Here is a 20,683-nt window from a genome sequence, read left to right on the forward strand (position 1 = left end):
TCCATTTTGTCAATACATACATGCGCAGAGCGTATATATCGCCAGCCAAGCGAAGCATTTACTTTTCAGCGCTACCTTCATTATAACTCATTGTTATCATCTTCAAACAACCACAGGAACATCAGTCTCAGCACCATAGTTTCTCTGTATCTCACATTCAAATGATTCCATGAACGTTTTTATCTCTGTCAGCTAACCAGAAATTCAAAGGTAATGACTTTTAAACATTAAGCAATATTGCTGAAGCTGCACAACACAGAAGGCACGGCCGGAAAAGAAACAAGAAGCACTCGTGTCAAAATGTATTGAGAAAACCTAAAGCTTGAGCAAATTCATAGAAATGCCAACAGATGCCATTTTCATGAGTTGTTTGGAAGATAAAATAAGGTGTAAATCTCAGCATCAAGGTAGACACGCATTAATATGTTGGTTTCAAACATCTAGTTTCAAACTAGTTCAGTCTTCAGGCTATTATTTTGAGTTATTCGTGGCTGGCACCAGTAATATTTAATGAAGATAAATACATTTAAATGAGCAGAAGAAACCTAATTACCAAAATCTTCACATATTTGCTTTCACAGTAAGCCTCTAGGCTTTACCCCACATTATACTTAATATGGGGTAATGGATCTTTTATTTACTAAATCTGTTCAATAAAATATTGGTTGTTTAGTAGTCAAGGCACTAGGAATAGTTCACCCAAATGACTTTCTTCTGCTGAACAAACACAGTCTTGATTTCCAGCAAATACCATCCTGCTCTTCAAGTTTTGTTAATGCGGGTGGATGGCGGCCATTATTTTAAATTGTATCCTCAGTACTGCGACCTTAAAACCACCTATCGCCTTCCGGAGATTCGCCGCGTGTCCTCTGAAACGAGCCGATGGGTTTTTATGCGTATGTTTTATGCGTATATAGTTTTATGCCGCGATGGCGCATGCGTCCGCAGCATTGCCAACCTTGAAGAATCAGGATGCATTTAACTTCAACTGTGTTGCGTCTGAAAAGTCATACTCTCTAAGGCGGCAGAGTCAGGCGTTTGCTGATTGTAATATTCACTTTTAGATGAACTATATCGTTAAGGTTTGTGTCTGCTGAAATATTCCGCTAAGTTAAAGTGCGACGATTAATCCAGCTCACCCCTCCTCCTCTATTTGAAGTATTTAAATGAGTCAGATATTCCATATTGGCAGTAGTAATTGGGATGAAGTGTAGTAATCACCTGCATCGCTGTTGATAAAACTTCTGCGCGTGATGAAGACAGAGCAAGCAGCGCGCGCAGAGTCACGTGTCCAGTCGGCTGCGCTCTGAGGATGTAAACTGAGCACGTGTCCGATCAATAAGCGCTGGACCTGGTCGTTCGGTTAGTTGTTGGTTGCCTGCACGTTTGTCCTGCTGAACGCTTCAGTGGCGCCGTCGAGTTTGTGCCAACACATTTGGCTCTTCACGGAGCTACCGGGATCACGCAGCGGATGCGCGGCGCGGCAGCGATGCGGGTTCCGCGCCCCGGTCGAAGGCAACCTGGCTCTACGGCGCTCTGACCTGGAAAGAAGTTAAAAACCGTGCAAGATGAAACGGGACTCGAATTCGCGCTCATAAGCTTTGGGTGAACAGAGACACAGACACCGACGGACGGTAAAGCCATTGGAAACTGCGAAGATACGGTGGGATAATGAGTCGTGTTGGCCAACCGTCAGCTCGCCAGTTAAATCCAAGGTGTTTGTCGCCAGTCGAATAGTAACTCGGAGTTCATTGGTCACCGGATATAATGGGTACTTCATGTGCAGATAGAACAGTGTGGAATAGATCCGACCTTTTTAACTCACAGGGAAGCATGAACCTATGTGATGCAATTCTGCTCTGATGTGAGACTTAATGCTATACTACTAAAATCACCATTTAACACATTTCGAGCATTTTGCAGGCAGAAATGCATCTTTCTTCTCCTGCAGTGGCAGCTGAAGCTTGAAACACGCATGCAAGCCTCCCTTCAAACCGTTTTGTGGATCATTTGGTTGCTGTCTGTTTTTCTGGTTTCTTTTCATGACCCTCATCCTCCAACCGTTTGAGATTTAAGCATGTCATGTCGTGATCTTGTAAATGCATTAAAATAACTCAGAATAGCCCGTATTTGTAAAGCAGCATTCTGACTTAAGTGTGCGATGGATCAATGAGGATGTCTCTTAGTGTGTGATTCTGTCCTCCAGGGGATCAGCGGAGATCTGGGATTGTGTGCACGTTCCTGGGCCGAGCACCAGGGATTCAGACAGAGTTGGATCTGTGCAGCGGTGCGAATAAGCTAAAGCTCTGGACTGCGGAGGTACTGGTCACCAACTTCTTCAGGGCATCCGTTCCGCTGGCCTAGTATGCCTGGGTTTTGGCTTTTGTTTTCTACGTTCTATGTACTGCGTATCTCTGCATTTGCTGCACTGGGCTCTAGGAGCCCGTCTTCTCTACCTGGATTGGTTGGTGGTCGTCTTCTTTCAGTCATCCTTCTACCTTCAGCAATATAAGCGCGGCAAAGCTGTAGGACATAAAAGTTGGACATAAATGTCCAAGGCGTGGGGTATGTTATTGTTTAAGTTTATATTTCACAATTCTGTTTTTATATCTATAGTAATTCTGCTTTTATTCTCAGAATGGTGAAACCAACCAAACAAATGAACCTGATTCATATTCTAGTTCTAATATTTTTGTGTAAAAACCAAGCGGGCCTCCTGCTCCTTTTACTAAAGCAGCGGAAACATCGCGCAGACAAAACAGCGTCAGACAGTAGTTCACACTGTTACTCATTAAATGTCTCCAGGTGACCCCAGATGTCTGGCCCGTCTGCAGTCTGCTTGTGGCGTCCTCCACGGGAACCTGGTTTCTCCATCAGCTCGCCACCTGGGATGTTTCATAACATACCAGGAAGTAACTCTGTGTCATAATGTCTCTCAGGATCCATGATGGCGGGGAGGAGGGTGCCTCGTGAGGGGTGGACTTGGTGTGGTTATATGGAGATGGAGGACCCTTTGTGCAGAACCTGAAACATGCTGCAGGTGGTCTCTCGGTGACCTCCCACCCACGTTACTGCATTATAACGTGTGGCCAAGAACGTATGCTTATGCCTCTGCTGTAAAGCTCTGGAGTCTCTGTTGCAGATCCTCCATCCCTCAAATCCATGATGTTCTCATACAGCAGGCTAATTTATTGTAAACATCCTGAAGATTTTCTGGCAGTCACTCATTCTTTTTAATAGGGAGAACTAAATAGTACTAATAAATATACAGTAAAGCCTCAAAGACTGCTTTGATTCGATCGTGTCCTCACCTAATAATTGTGAGTCTGTTGTGTGTACATTCATGCAACATTCTCTTTTATTTATTTTCTGTTTACATTCCATTTCTTTTCTATAGTATTTTATTTATATTTACACTTTTATTTTATTTTTTGATTTCATGGTTTTCCTATACTAGAATACTGCAATATTAAAGAACTAAACCTTATTAAAATACTTGAAACTTATAATATGTGTATATATATATATATATATATATATATATATATATACTATATATATATATATATATATATATATATATATATATAAACAAAAAATCACTAAATAAATAGGTCCCAAATATATATCAAAATATTTCAAATACATTTTAACAAAAAGCAAAAATTTAAAGAAAAAGCAGCTCTTCTAATCCGTTTTGTTATTATCACAGTTAATACAAAAGAAAAAGAGCTTCTAACTTCAAACATTCTGTTCTTTTCCATTCCTGTATTTCTTTTTATTATAAAACAACATTTATTAAAATTAATTATTAAAAAACAACCTTGTCCACCATACTTGCATGTCATTTACTCTTTTGATAATTTTGATCATTTTCTATTCTTTAGGTTAGTGTTTTGCCTAAATATTCAAATGCAAATGTAAATATGAAGCTCCAGCGACATTTCTTGATTTCTGAAGGATCGTAACCCAGTGAGACCGGTCATGTTGCACAAAAATCATATTTACAGTTTCTTTCCTGTGTCCCTTACATTGATTTTGATAAATAGATCAACCTTGGTGATCAGACCAAGTATCTTCCAACTCTGTGATGAGTCTTATTTGTGTAGTTTTGTTTCAGGCATTCTGGGACTGGTGGGCGATCAACACCAGGATCACAGTCCACGATATTTCCTCGACTCCCCACCTGGCAGAGTGAAGGTAGTTATCCCAGGCATGTATGGGTATTATTATTTTGATCCCCGACTTCTTCTTCTTCTTCACAGCGCGGTGATTCTCCGGAAAGATCGCTCATCCAGCATCGGATGCAGATGGGTGATCAACCATCACGCCGCGCTTTATCTTTGTATACGTTAGCATTAATGTTCACGACTTTACTGGCAAATTAACCAGACGTATAATGATAGGATTTATTCACACTACAGGTCAATGTGAGGCGTATAAACCAAGCCATGACCGTGGTTTTGCGATGAAATCATAGAAAATACATACGTAAATATAAACCATATGAATTGACATTTAGTACATGCACTAAGCCTTTGTGTGAGAACTCCTAGTTATCTGTTGTGTTCGTTCTGCTAATTGCTGCATTGTGTTTGGAACATCTGGTTATCGACCCACTCTGGCGCTGAAGAAATGATATGAGGAGTTTGTGCTGTCTGAAAAACAGAAAACCCACAAGAAAGAAGCTGATCAAGCCTGTCTCTCTGCTTTTGAGACATCTACCACTGGCAGATCTTGGATAGCAACCTAACACAGAATATCTGTAAATACTTACCCATCACCTGAGTAAATGTGGAAATCTTTATATATGCATCAAGTCTCCTGCAGTGTTTTTGGTGAAGTACTTATCGAATCCTCTGGGTTGGTTCCCTACCCAACTTCTAAACACTACAAAAGTCACCAGAGCCATCATCATCATCCATATTACTATATTTTATATACATGTCTTTCTCAATAAATGTTTCTATTTTTCATATTACCATGGCTGGACACTCACCCCAGCCTTCACACACACACACACACGAGCTATGTTAACTCCTTTGCTAACTTTGCTGTACTATGAATGTTGTACTAATGCTTCTTCTAGTTAATTGTGAGACACACTATTAGTTTTTGTTTATTTATGTTCAGATTAGGTTTTAGATTTGTTTACATTTGGTCAGGAACAATTTTGTGTTTTACGTCATTTTTAAATGACTTGCTATCATTTTTGTTTTTTGTAGTACTTCTGCTTAGTGTGTGTTTGGCCTGTATTACGTTTGTTTGGTTTCCGAGCTAATAATGTGGCCTCTGCACAGAACCGGAAAACAAAGGCAATGTATGGATCACGGCTCCCTGCTGTCTCAGGTCCATCAGATGGCTCAAGTTCCTGACATACGAGCGGACGTGGCGAGCCTCTCAGCTGCCGTATCTCTTCGAAGCTGCGGAGAATACGGACTGCCAGGACTACAGTAAATGCGGTACAAACATCAGCGTGAGAGTGGAAGCGTTGGCGCGGACGCTGCGAACATTTTACAAACCATCAATCTTAGCGCTGTCAGCGGCTCTGACTTGCTGCCTGACTGGGAAGATCGCTCTTCAAACGGTGCTTGAAGCGTGATGCTGTTCCTTCAAAGAGCTCTCTCACAACTACTCGTCCATAAAGCCTATGGAAAAATGGATTTCAAAACACTTCAGCATGTTATTCTTTATTAGAAATTCGAGGGTCTTTGTTGGGATTTTGCACCCAGCAAAGTCTCGGAGAACTCGGAGGCAGCCAGGAGACTCCAGGAGGTTTCAGCTCTGGAGATCTAGGCAGTGGATCTGATGGTTTCTCCTACATATTCTTGAGCACATCAATTCTTTTCTTCCTCCACCTGCACTGCTGGCCTTGTAGTGTTGTGCCAATGGTCATTCATAACTTTGCTAATTCTATTATCACATGGCGCTACGTCTTCCTGTAGGCGTTTAATTAGTTTTTATTCTATTCGAGTTCGATCTCTTCCTTAGTTCATTTATCTGGAAAAGAAAACGTGTGGTCGGAGCACCTAATTAGGAGTTTTTGTTTCGGTCTTCTGAACCATTATCACCTCATATATAGGATTAAACATAAAATCAATAGGAGGTGAAGATTGATGTGGTTTGGAATTGGTAAAATGAGAAAAATACTTGTGGGATTTCTGTTTTTTGGTAGAAACACAGTGTATGTTGTATTTAACCTTTGAATACTGTCATCACTTTTATTAAGCAAGATCACAGGATAATTTGATCCACAAGGATATGCATCCAAGTCGGCTCAAGACCAATTCAATTTAAGAAGTGCTTCTAATAGGAGTTATGAAAGGTTCATAACCTATTAGAAGCACTAAATAGTGATCTTCCCAATGAATATCTATCATATTGGATGCTCTTTATACACTGTTGCTATTGTGCAGTCATGTTTTCTCATTTTACAATTCTATACATCAATCTTCACTCTATTGTTTTAGATGATGTATATTGAGAAAAATTTAGTCAAAAACTCTATTCAAGTGCTCAGTACTGCATAAAGCCTGAACAGAAGGTATGGCATCCCATGAAAAACTTGTACGCTAATGTGAATAATAAGTAACAAAGTGGAAATGACCAGCTATACAAGTATCAAATGACAAAAGTAAATATGATGGCATCGGGTTTTAGTTCGTCTCAGAGAACTGAAAACACTTCTGAAATCTCCTATCGGTGTTTGTAATGTTGCTGTGAAACAACAGCCAGCTCACAGTGTAGTTATACAAATTAGTACAACAGAGACAATGCTATGGTGCATGTGGCAATCAGCTGTGTGTGTGAAGACTCAGTGTCCAGCCAGTATAACAGCTGTTGGCTGTATAAGCAGTACATGAGTATCTGTGTTTGGAAAGCCAAGCCGAGAAGAGTTAGCACGAGCAGTGATATTTCATAGCTACTACTGTTTGATATGTGCAGACTGTACTGTGATGAGCAATATTGCTGTGTTGGTGCATCATGATGTGCTGTGACAAATGTGAAGACAAATATCTGTTAATTTTTACAGCACAAGCTCCTGTATTTCTTCAGCAGAAATCTGTAACAGGTAACAAACACAGCGGCAATTAAAATGAGGCATGGCTGTATTAGATTCTCCTTGCAACATAGCTGTTGCTATGATTTACAAACATGAGAGATGCCAGCTACTCGTTTGATGTTTATAATATTAACAAACCTAATACCATGTGCAGGTGTAGGTAAGTGAGCTCAACAGCTCTTCATGGTAAAGTGGCGTGAAATACAAAGCTCACCTGTTTTACTGGTATTGAGAGATGGATCTGCTCAAATCTGATACGTGTTCTGCTCTGTGGCCTGGTGAGTCACAGACAGACTGCATTATCCAAAAGCTCCTTGACAAGCTTGACCAAGCTCAACTGCGATTTTAAAACTCACTGTTTGCTCAGGCCTCGAAACACTTTCATATTACATTTGCCTTCATTTGTACCAATAAACGCTAAACTGTCAAAAATCGCTGAAAGCAACCATTTTTATGCAGAAGTCTTCTGTGGAATTGTGTAGTGAGCACCAGTAATGTTTGTTTATAATAAAGCGGCCAGAAACAGACATATTAACTGTATAATAAATAGCGATGTTGAAAGAACTGATTTTCTTGAAATTTATTTAAATGTTTAATGTGTTATATTTTAAATCTATTTATTTGTTTTTATTTGCATAGCTATATATATATGTATGCTGTATATATGTATGTATATGTATATGTATGTACTCTATGCTATGTATATTTATATATATACCATTAATATCTTTTTAGCTTGTGCGATATTCTGAATAAGAAACCATAGCAAAAGTAAAATGTATAGAAAAATGAGTGTAAACAGAAATAAAAATAAGTTGAAAATATTTGCGTAGACATCTGTGTGATGCTGTCTTTGACTTTACTGCTATTTCGGCCAAGGTACTGACTGGATGTTCTGTTAAAGTGAGTGACTGCCAAGCCTCTTCGAATAGCCTGCTGGCATAGTGCTACGTGTAGTGAGATGATGCTGCCACTGAAACTTTGTGAGAGCATCTTCTGCCCGTTATAATACGGCAGGTGGTCTGAACACCAGCATGTTTAGTATCATATTATTTTCTGAAGCGGTATTAACGTATTACTCTCGTGATGTCTGACCAACGACAGCTCAATTAATGCAAGCTATTCTATCCAGTTAATAATTGTTGCCAGCCGTTTCTCTTTATCAAAGCGTGAACTATTGAACGAATCGAGGATACTGCGAAATAACAGAGCAAAAACGAGGTATGGCTAAATAATCAAATAACGGCATTTTATGTCCAACGCATCGGCTTTACGTTCGGTAAACGGCTAATTTGATATAATCAACCAATCGGCTTGGTAATTCTGGCAATACGATACGTATGTCAACCTCAAGCCGGCAACGGTAAAGCTCCTGCGATGCAGGTCGAAGCATCAGACGGGCGTCGGAAGGAAGAATCTGCGCCATGCGTATCTCACGCCATCGCGACTATCGGTAATGCGTTTCCTGGCATTTGTCGCGATGCTGTGGAAGTCTTGAAGCGGGCAGCCGTGATCCTGCGAGCTTGCATGCGGCATGCAGAAGGCTCTGCCTCGCAAATAATTGTTTAGTGGGGTGCGTTGAAATCTTGTGCCCCAAATGAAGTTAAAAGGTCGGTCTATTCGATCAACGTATCTAGAAATACCATTATCGTGGAGCAATATTTCCATTCTTATTCACGGCTATGATGCAAACTGAATTGCTACAAGCTGACGCCTAACACGACTCGTCCCACTGCATCTACTGGCGTGTGGTGTCTGAAGTGACACGGCACAAACCTTACGATTTTCGGGTCAGCTAAGAACACCCACACCACTGTAACTCCGTGAACCGAAATATTGGCTGCTCTGCTGTCATTCTTAGGCTCAACGCTGTGTCGAACGTCTTATCTCAAGCTGTTTTATATTCGCGCTCGTCAACGCCTCACGCGCAGCCAACAACGACACGACTCTTATTTAAATAACCAGACCAGCGTCTGCTATTTTGTGGCTATTTGACCTGAAACATAACGATATGTTCATCTAAAAGTGATATTTGCCATAAAATCTGCAGCCATCTTTGTTCCATATGACTTCTTCGAGCGAACACGATTTGAGGATAATGCATCTGGCTCTTTCAGGATAATGCTGGTGGATGGCGGCCATCGCGTCTGCCTGCGTGCGCTACTCACTGTTTCAGTGCGTTGCCTCTTCGTTCGAACGCTGTTTATCATTTTGAGTAATTTCTTGTCTTATTCTCGCTGTTTTGTATTATGAGTTAAGCGGGCCTCGTACAGAGCTGTCAGAATACGTAATTTTTATTGATGGCTTTCAGTTCATTAAATGTGACTATGTTTGATGTTTGATTACTGACTGTAATATCTAATTATTACTGAGATACCTATTTAACAGTCCATTAAAAATCTGGTGCGACTCTGCGTTTGCTCAAGTGATTCTCCTTATTCTGACTTGACATTGAGCTATTTCGCTGTGCCACTGTGCCAGCATCAGCTTTCAGCATTATTGCAGCTGTTTGCTGGGTATAAGCTTATTCTGAAAATCGACAATGTTGGTACAGGCTGACTTGCCTGTGTTGTGTTTGAATGTGCTTTGTGAGCAATGAAGCTTTAGTGCTGGCTTGTATACCATGCCATGATGACGACAAATTCAAATGATAAATTGTATCATACTGCCATACAATTCATTTCCACCATATCCGCGTTGATCTACTGTTCAACTTTACAGAACAGTGTTTCCATGACTCACCTTCCTTTAACTTTCAAACTGTAATTTACCTGTGCATTGTTATGATAAGCTCTTAATGACCTGTGTTCGCTGGGCTCTTCCGCGACTCTGACTGTCTGAAGCATCTTTTAGGTGAAACACGTGCGTGTTGTATTAGTATGCTATGAAATATTTATCAACAGCAACACATTATATTCACTGCGACCCATATGAGGACGACACAACTATTCATTTGCAATGCGAACTACGTTTTACCGTAGCTGGGCTCAAGTGTAGTATGTTTGTGTAACAGCCTGTTTACCTGTTGCTACTGTACAGCAGGCATCATAAGCTCACAAAACTGCAAGGCACGGCGGGCTGTGGCTAGGCTCACTCAGTGGCCGATTGAAACCACCTCTCTGTAACATCTTTGACTCTATTCTAACCAGTACTCTTATCAAACACTCAAAGTCAAACCCGCTCTCGTGCTGACACTAGTGACAGACTGCAGTAAACACTGCGTAACACGTCACATCTTATCTTAGTAAGCAACATTTATTAACATCAGGAATTTAAACACGCTGTTCTTCAACAACTAACGTGTTTAAAAGTGTAATATATCTTGTATAACTGTAATATATAACATGACTGTATATTTTAAGTTACATATAATTATTTAGTTTGGTATTAATTAGTTATTACCTACTATTGAATTAAAGAACTAATATAAATCCAATCAATATGGTAATGCCAGAAAGCAGCTATTAGAAACATGGCAAAGCAGTACAGAGATAATGAAGTAATATTTTATATAAACTCTGTTGTAGCTTGAGAGGCTGTGTGTTTTTATATTTCTAAAAACCCATGCAATAATATACAAGGCACTTGCTATATAAATCACATATAAGTGACACTAAAATCAGCAGAAATAACTATAACAGAAGATGCTCCTGTCTATAGCTCCTTAACAATTAACCACATATATTTATTCTCAAAGAAAAATAATGTGTATGACATTACATACTATTACTACACCCAAATCTTCTTAGTATTGTAGTGTTAATAATCACTATTCAAGCAAATGTTTTTTTATATTACTATATATTACAGCTATATTTACTATATATTTAAAGATTTCTTATCTCTGACACATTTCTTTGTGTAACATTGGCTAACCCATGCTAATCCCAGTATTGATAACATAACTGTGAACACTCAACATTTGTTCTTAAACCATACTAAATAAATATTGATAATGTTTTCATAACTCATCAATAAGCCTCTGCTAGTTTGACACTGTTTACAAGCTTTATTTAGTGACAGTGTCTTTGTCAGCTTTATTATCATGTATGGCTATGTGATTTATACCATTTAAGCGTGTTAGTGACTGATAGTATGTGTGTTACACAAGCTTGTATTTCTGGCGAAGAGTAGTGGACAGTCAGGTAACAGCTATGTTTTGCTGGTGCCGCCAGCCAATGTTGCATCATGCTACAAGGCGCGACGCAGTATGTGGAGAATATGTCTTCTGGGTAATTAGGCAGTTCTCAGTGGCTGACTGTTTTAACGCCAGCAAGCTGCTGTGAAGCTCAGCTCTGACTACCATGACTATCTGTTGTATTGCCAACTGGTGTAATAACCGGCTAACATGTTCTAATATGTGCGTGTGAAGTATTCTGTTATTACTTGCTAACTTTGTCATTTCAATTGCTGGTAGCTCAGCTTCAACCACAAACATATACTATCGGCGTCATTATAAGCGGCAAATGTTCACTGGCTTTCATTTCACTAATTTCACGGCCTTTAATAACTCGCGGTAATTTGCAGCGTGCACGGCGCGTATTAGCCCAACAGCAGCTCTTCCGAATCCGCTGTCGTACGACCGCTGATAACAACTCGACCGTGTAGTGACTGTTTTGACATGTTCGGGTTGTTCACGTCATTTTATCGGCGAGGCATTAACTTTGAAACTATTTGCCGTGCCTTGTAGCCTTTCTTGTTCGCGAAGAACAAATCGAAGCGCCTATAATCTCACGGCTGATGATCATGCGTTTTGCTCTACGTAATGTGCGCGAAAGAAAGCGACTACCTCGTGGATGACTCGACGAGCGGATGCTTTTGGGCTGTAAATAATGACCCTCGAAATTACTAACTTTGTTGCTGAAGTGCCGATAACGGGCATGTACGTCTTATCTTGAGCGCAAAGACAATATTCCAGTGTTTTAACTATTTTTACGTAACATATCTGGTATTATTGTTATGCTGAGTTCGAAGAACGTAAAATAACTATTGAGTAACCTTATTTTCGCAGCGCACCAAGCTTATATTTACTGCGTTGCATCAAATGTACTGACTATCGCATCCACTGTTTGTCATTTTCTGAACACCTGTGTTGGTATTCATCATGTACCAGTGGAAGAAAAATGTATATTTTATATATTTCCCATTTCATTACTACTATTCTCTTCATTTGTTGATAGCAAATAATATTGTACTGTTCACTGAAACTGTGAGCTCACTGTTGTACAACTACAACTGCCAAGCTGTCAAGTTCAGCACACAACACATATTTAGTACAATCAAGCGTATTCATATTGTGTGTGAGCTTCTGTTTCTTCATGACTTCAATTTCATAATGCTCGTAAACAGAATGCGTCAAATGAGAAACTGACTAAGCAACTGTCCACATTATTATGCCCAATAATCATAGTTCTGAAACTCAAGCCCCATCTTCTATCTTATTAATATAACATGAAACAGAAATGCCTCTATACTAAACTATGTAATTACATCTGGCAACAGCCGCTACAATGCAATAACTATAAGGCTCTGTGTGCTAATTATGATGTTTGATAAACATCTACTTTTAATGAGTCTTATCAAATCAGTTTGAATATCTATGATATTAATAAGCATATGTGATTTTCATCATTTGGACTACGGATTACTCAACAAATATATGAAAGCTTATGTTGTTGAAGTTGTTATAGTGTTTTGGTGTTGACAATGTTTGCGTAAATGTGTTCAGGTAATCTTGTTTTGACTCATTTACTCGTCATGTCAAAGCCAGCAGCTATAAGCAATGTTTATGTGTCTGGTGCCTGCGTGACCTTCCTGTATGCGACGCTACTATCCTGATAAAATGTCCATTCATATAAACAAAAAGCTAAGTTAGTTCTTTCATGATGTATGTGTTACAACAATAAGCTAGATGTATTCATAGTGTGTGATGGTTTATGTTGAGCAGTTATTCAACAACTGTGCCGTTCTGTTGGGCACAGAAGCATGTGTGGGCTCAGACCCGTCACAAGCTATCGGCACAGTGATATTTGTGGCTCTCCCCCAGACAAAATGCAATTTCTGAACCCTTTCTGTGCCTGGCGAGCAGTCCTATGTTTACAGTGCGATGTTTCTTTATCTGTTGTTTGTATTTGTTTAAGTACAGGCACTTGTAGTTCTTTTCTGAGTGTTAAGCAATGGCATCATTGTGCTATACTCTCATCCTCTGCACTCATAATAATAACAGGCTGTGCATACATGCGCTGCTGAGCAAGTAAATATCAAAATTTATCTTTGAATTTTGTGATGGCTGTGTGTGCCCTTTGTGTGACTGCGTGACATTTTACCTATTGTAATTACAATAATACAAATAATGATACTTGTTGTTCGCATATATATATGGCGTGTTGTGGCTTTACTGTTTATGACTACATGTATGCTCTAGTGTAATGGCCGTCAAGCTCTGTCTGACTTGACTCTATGTCGGCAACAAACTCATTGCATAAATCGAACAACAACTAAGCTGCTCCAACATATTTTAACAACTCAAATCGCTGTATCATTTACTTGTTAAGTGTTAAAATATATTTAACTTTCACTCAACTATTGTGTAATAGCACATGAAATAAGTTCTATTTAATTAACATTATATTGTGTCCACAAATTGCTAAATAGCTTTACAAACCTTATTTTTAAGCTGTTTCTTATCAGTAACAAACTATATATATTACTGTGTGGTAATGAAATTTATTAACTGTCATGTTATTACTTAAATTTAATAGTATTTATCACAAGCTCTCTCTTTTCTGTGTTAAACTATATACATGTTGATAATTTCAATCAAGCCTAAACATGGTGGCGCTCAGCGTAATTGTACGAACAACTACACCTAACCTAGTCGGCACTAAATTTACCACATTAACCATCTTGCTATGTGAAGTGTTGTAGATGACTGTTGATGTTAACGATACATGGGTAACTCAAACACTAATAGTGAAATTCTGCTCATAAATATCCTGCATTGAAACTCACATGTAAATATTCATTTTCTATTTTACAAAGACATTTTTCTCGGTCTCTAGTTCAGTGATTTCTGCTTTGTGACAGCGAATCAGGTCTTTGTTGTAATGAGCAATTACCAAGCACTGTTAGACAGTCTGGACCTTGCTTTTTCAATGAAAGATGTGACTCGAATAAGCGTCTCACTGATGTGAGCTACAGAAAACTGTTGTTTCAAGCACTCATGGTCTGTCCCTCAGTTATCAGCTTTCTCTATATTCGGTGAAGGGCTGACAAGGCACCTATCTCATTCACCACCATGTAGCAATGGTGAAACAACGTCACTTTTCTACTGCATTCTCCCCATTTCTTTCCTGCTGTCATGCAAGCTTTGTCTTAATTTGAATGAATGAAATATTAATTTGCAGTCTTGTACTGTGTGTGTCAGAAACATTAACAGAAGTGGCTTGATCTTAATATATTTGCTACTAGGCTGTATTCAGAACTTGTCTTCTATTTGGCAAAGCTAAACACGTGTGTGTTTATTCCCATATACTCGTGGCTTTTGTTTTACTACCAGTTTAATAAACTCAGCATTGTGTGTGTATTTACCTTCTCTCTAATGTCATTTGTGAACAACTAGAATTTTCCTAACAAGTATAAGCTTATATTTAACTAGAAATCTGAAAATATTAAGACATATTACAGGCTGTGGCGCTGCTCCATAAAGTGTTGAATCAGAAAATCGTCTGAAGCACAAATGAATGTATCATGCATTAACCTACCCAATGTCAGCACATGCTGCCAGTGCACTGAAAAACCAGTGTGTCTCATTCATTGAAAAGCTAGCCTATAAACAGCACTTAGGAATACAGATAGTGTTTCTCAGATGACCTCTTGTACTGTCTCCTACACTCTTTTTGTGCTACATTGTTTTTAATAATAGCGATGAAACGCGTAACTCATCAGTACTGGCTGGAAAATTCCTGAGGCATTTTGTTTGTGTGTATACTGTGAGAATGACTTACTGAAAAACAGTTCTCAGCCAAAGACCAACAGATAGCTGTGATGCTCTTATTGTATGTGTACACTGGACACCACAGCTAAACATGACTGATCCCTTATACTCAGAGGGAATAGCGACTTCAGTGAGAGTGAGTGCATACTCAGCTCACATCGTGTAATCATTAACATCACTGATGCCACTGTGCCTTCCACAGACTATTTTGCTTCCAGAAAAGCTGCACTAGCATTCTCAGATCTCTGGTGATCATCTTTTACAGCTCCTTCTCTGTTAAATTCATACAAACACACTGTATTATTATAGTATTGTATTTTTGACACTGTAATATTATAGTAAACATGTACTGTGCTGTTTTACTCTTTGTTATGTTAATAAGCATCAGAATTTGCAAGTTCATTTAAATACTGTATTTCATGTTTGCCTAACACATGCACAATTGTCTTATTTGCAACCAGGCAAAAAATACACAGCTAACAACAACACAGCTCTATGCCTTCCTCATGAACTCCTTTTTACCATTTATATTTCAAATTTTTATTGGCAAGCCACCTGCACACTGACTTGATGTCTCAAACACAGGCTATAACTATTGCTCTCTTCATTTTCGTAAACTTCTTCAATTTAACAAACGACCAAACCCATTTAATATTTCTTTAAAAGCGTTGTGCGCTTCGAGAACTATGTAAGCAGTGTGGTTTCTTTATTGTGTGGCTGTGTCTTTCTAGCTAAACACTATTTTATTTAATAGCATTATTTCTCAGAAGTAATAAAATGACAACCAACTGTAGTAACAGTTCATGTTCTCAGCGTGTTGACTGCTTCACTAATAGCTGTTCTTGCTCATGGTGTTTTCATTGGCCTGGGTATAACAACAGTCAGCACCCCCCAGCAGTATGACCTTTTGTCCCATAACAACAAAGCTGGAGTATTTTGCTGTTGGGGTGTGTTTCTTTGGCAATGGCCCTGTCTGTCTGACTGAATAAGCTATTAACCTTTAAACAAGCATCTTGTGCCTTACACTTTTGCCTGTTCTGTATGAACTAACAATCATGGCTATGTAAATATTTTGAATGTAACCAATGTTTGTGTGTATTATTATTAACATTGAGCTGATACAAGTAGCTACTTTGGTCCAGCCAAAGGTACCGACCATCTCCACCGTGCTGGGTTAGTAAGTACGTTCGGCAACACGTTGCCTGGCGCGTTGTGGTCATGACGACCAGGCTGCTCTGAACTGGCGATAACGATTGCGTTGTCACGCTCCGATTCACTTATTGATTTTTCCACCTAACTGGTTCGCACTGCATGTGAATCGCAAATATCGTATTTAACCTGCTCGAGCATTGTTTATCGCGGTATGATTACGGCTCTTTGCGATAACCAACGTGTTTGGCACACATCCGCCCACTGGTAAGCTATTGGTGTAATTTCCACCTGGTCGCTGTTGGCGCGAACTCGCTCGTTCTGTATCGTTCGCTGCAGCGTTGTGAGCAACCTCAACGGCGTGACAGCCGCCCTACGCCGTAGTTGCCCTGTCGGGAGAGGCTGTGAGCATTCAGGCCACGGCAGTAACTGATCTGTTATTGGTGATGACCCATTTGATGTTTGCGAAACCTGCGTGTAATAACAACTGGTAACTAATAGTTTGGCCCGCACTCATGTTCTACCGCACTCTTTGGGCCAGGTATAATAAAATTCATTTCCTGGTGCTTCAGGCCAGCTGACTTTGGTTGCTAATGAATGAACAACTATAGCCTTCTACAATTCAGAGCTGTGTCACCCGAACTGTAATTAAAAAAAATCAGGCCTGGTACAATGGCGGCAGACCATGTGTTGGTATTTGTGCTGCATTCAACTTCATGAGCTGTGCCCCACTATAACTAATGCGACACTGGCCCGACAACGCATGCCATGTTCACGTGCTCAAGCTACCATGATGGTATATATGGCGTCTCAATGTTTTACCAGACATTGCAAGCAAACTGCTGTCTTAATGTGTAGCTATCTAAAAATCAGCTGCATTTCTCGGGCATCGCTAATTCACAGATAAACGCTCTTTGAATGTCCAAATGTAATAGTAATCTTTCGCTTTATTTAAATCTCTATATAACAGACTATGTAACATTTCAATAAAGAAATATATAAAACCCTAATATAGCGCTTTCACGACAATAGAACAGCCAGCAGTGTATAATTTAGTCTGCGATGCGAGCATATTCACCACAGGAAACATGCTGTCACTTCGAACATGCCAACATTATGCAATAACCACAATTAGCTTTATATAGTATTTTGGGACTGCAGTGTGCTGAATGTCATGCATTTTTGTATGTCACGACGACAGACAAACTGAAAGATTTATTACAATGCATCTTGGCTTAAAACCTGCTCTCACTGTCATTCACATTAAATATTTAGTCAAATAGATGCAGTCTTTAACGCATAAATGAACTGAAGTACAAGCTGTGTGGAAACAAACAAAATATTATAGACTAGTGTGAAACTTTGTATAAATCGTCTGAAGTAATGAGATTAACAAACTATTCGACGCACCAGGCTCAGTCACTCGCTAATCCATTGGCTAATGTAGTATCTGATCACTTTAGTTAATATATCTGACTACTGTGTCAATGTTCTGTGTGTACACCTTATTTTTCCTTACTTCGGTAGAATGACACAATGATGTTTATTTGATGAAGCTTGTTTAACCTTCAAACATTCTTCGATCATTTGACTTTGTCAAGTACATGCTCTCAGATCTACCGATGTAGCAAACCATTTTGTGGAAATATGTTTGTATTTCTGCCTGCTCAAGAAAAACACGGCACTAATGACCATGGTTATTTTAAAGTGTTTGACTGCTGTGGCAAACTGGGCGCCTGGTCATCACCACGGCACAGATGGCGCCACCTCTTCCAGCTAACTGCTGGCGTCATGTCAGCACTGAGCAGCTGCCGTAAGGTGCTAGGTAGCGTTTGCCTGCCAGTATGTTCAAGCTGACTCGTGTGACCTTCTGTATTTCAAGCGATGGGCAGTTATTAAACCCTACGAGAGGGCTGTCAGCATCCACAAAACAGCACTAACTAAAAAAAGGTAGGTGACAAATATCTGAAGTTACACCAGCATATGTGACTGCTGGCAGCTGTAAGCTATGCACTGCAATAATGGTGGCTTCATGCATCAGCGCCTGAATGATATTTTTGGAAATCGTGATAAGCTCACCCTTACGCTGGCGGTGCTCATTCCATGTTCACAAGCGCTGCTCTGTGCTGAAATCAGAGCCGAAGCGAAGGCGGTATGCTGACCGGTATTTGGGTGGAGAAAGCGACACCGAAGCATCTTATTTGTTGACTTGCCAATATACGCTTAAGTGCGTAGCGTGTTGTGTATCAACGGATAAAAAGGTGCTCAACAACGCTCTATGTTAAGCAATAATGCCGTGCGCTGCGCCTGCTGTCTGAATCAAGCATATTTTACCGGTGAAGGCTGAATCGCTATTCTAGTAATCGCTACCGCAATTAAACTGAAGCGCCTAATATGTTTGACCTGTAGTGTGTTGGCGTTTGTTTGCCCACATTCACCTGTCAACCTGCCTCAGCATGCTGTTCATGTTGGCATTTAAAGATATAGATGTTGTGTTATTGATGGCAAAACTGTATTGTTTCTGCTGGCCTAACTGTAATATCTGCCAATCCTCTTTATTTAACAATTAAGCTACCAGCATGTAGTGACTCAACATGAGAGAGGGTGTATCACTCTACAGTGCATCTGCGAAGGTATGACAGTCTGCATGTCATTTTGCAGTAGTGAATGTGTTCAAATCTTCAACATCAGCAGCTGTATTTCCATAACGAGACTGACTTCCATTTTATTAACAACTAGACTGTCATTGTTGACCTGCAAATAGCTGAAGCTACTTCTTCTCTAGATGAAACATAACTTCAAGTATCTTGTAATATGTGACCATATTTTGTCATAAATTTTATGATTTTGTCATATCTCAAAAGCATCTTCAATATATAACACTATTGTTTCAGAGACATGTCCATGTGAAGTACCAGCGCTGGTTGCCCCCATTAAGAACATGGGAAGGCAAATGAAATTCACTACCCAATCATGAACAAATATTAACACGGTAGTGCGCATTTAGAGGGTGATGGCTGATCTATACCCGATCAGTATTAAGAGCAGTTCTGAAAGCGGCTAACAACCGCTCAGGCTGAATGTTGAACAAAACGTCGCGTGACAGCCAGATGTGAATATCAGCTCTCGGCTGGCATGAAGGCGCGGTAGGTAAGAAATCACATAGCGTTACTAATGAGAGTATTTGTTGTATCCATCGTGCTCTCATGCACCACTGTCCGGCATTCGACTCACCCGATGCTGAACGAACCATTAAAATGTCATTTCTGCTTTTGAAAACCACCTGCCATTATTAATGCCACGGCACTGCAAAATGACTGGAAAACGTGTGCAGATTTGGCTCTCATATAATGTCATCGAGTTGTCGGCGCGGCGAGATTATATACGGCAGAAAATGGTGTTGCTACATTACCTGCTATACTATCTGTTACAGGTAACACGTTGCTCGGAATATCATCTAAAATGAAGTTACTGTTTTAACGGCCGACTTTCCGGACTTGGCGGTCTGTTGTGTTTGCGTCAAGTGTGTATTACGCGTTGAACCTAAAGTCTGACTAATGCGGTGTTGCCGCTAGATACTGAAGCGTTAACACAACGTTTCATCAACCAGCGATATACCTGCGCGCGCAACATTATCTTGTATCAACAGCATTGCGCCGGTAACGTGGCGTATGCTATGTAGCTTTATATTCCTAGATCGCGGCGGCTGTGGTGGTGAATGAGTGGAACTACCTTGTCAGACTGACTGCTAGTGTATTCATGAACCCAATGCAAAGCCTTGGTGGCGCTGTTTCGGCTATTATTGACTGATTGACTAAGTATATTTGTTGAAATCAGGCAAATGTTTATTTGGCTATATTTTTCTGCTTTGTGAGTATACAAACGATACGAATTATGGAAGCGTCACAACCTAAGAAGAGGCTGCGACTACGAAAACGTTTGGGCTGTTGCTTGTTCGGTATTATGCAGCGTTTGAAACGTTTCGTCAACAGCGTAAGCAGGCTGGGGCCTGTACTCGGTGAGCACGGCTACCGGTCTTGGCGTCACGATTTTCAAGCAGCATGAAAGCACTGACATCGAGTCGGCATGCTCAGTCCATGGATCTGCCAAAGCAAAAACTACACAATTGACCGAGCGAAGCTGACTCGTGTGCACGACGCTGAGTTTACTCGATGTGAACTGTTTTGTAATAAAATCGTTTTGTTGGCGATGTATCGATTATTTTCGTCAAAATAACTTTGGTAGTCTGAGCTCTGTAATATTTACATTTGTAAGTATTAATAAGCACGGAGATTTTTTTTCGTAATGTTGACTTTCAGATTGCCAATCTGTGTCATTATTTTTAAATCATGCCATTCTGTACATGATCGACAAGAAGACTCATTATCAACATTTTCAATGGTATTCAAAACCGATTTGAGATTTCAGCATTCATCAGTATGCTGCGAAAGTAAGTGACAGTCAAATGGCGTTCG

This window comes from Puntigrus tetrazona, chromosome 6 (assembly GCF_018831695.1).
Source record: "Puntigrus tetrazona isolate hp1 chromosome 6, ASM1883169v1, whole genome shotgun sequence".
Lineage (NCBI taxonomy): Eukaryota > Metazoa > Chordata > Actinopteri > Cypriniformes > Cyprinidae > Puntigrus > Puntigrus tetrazona.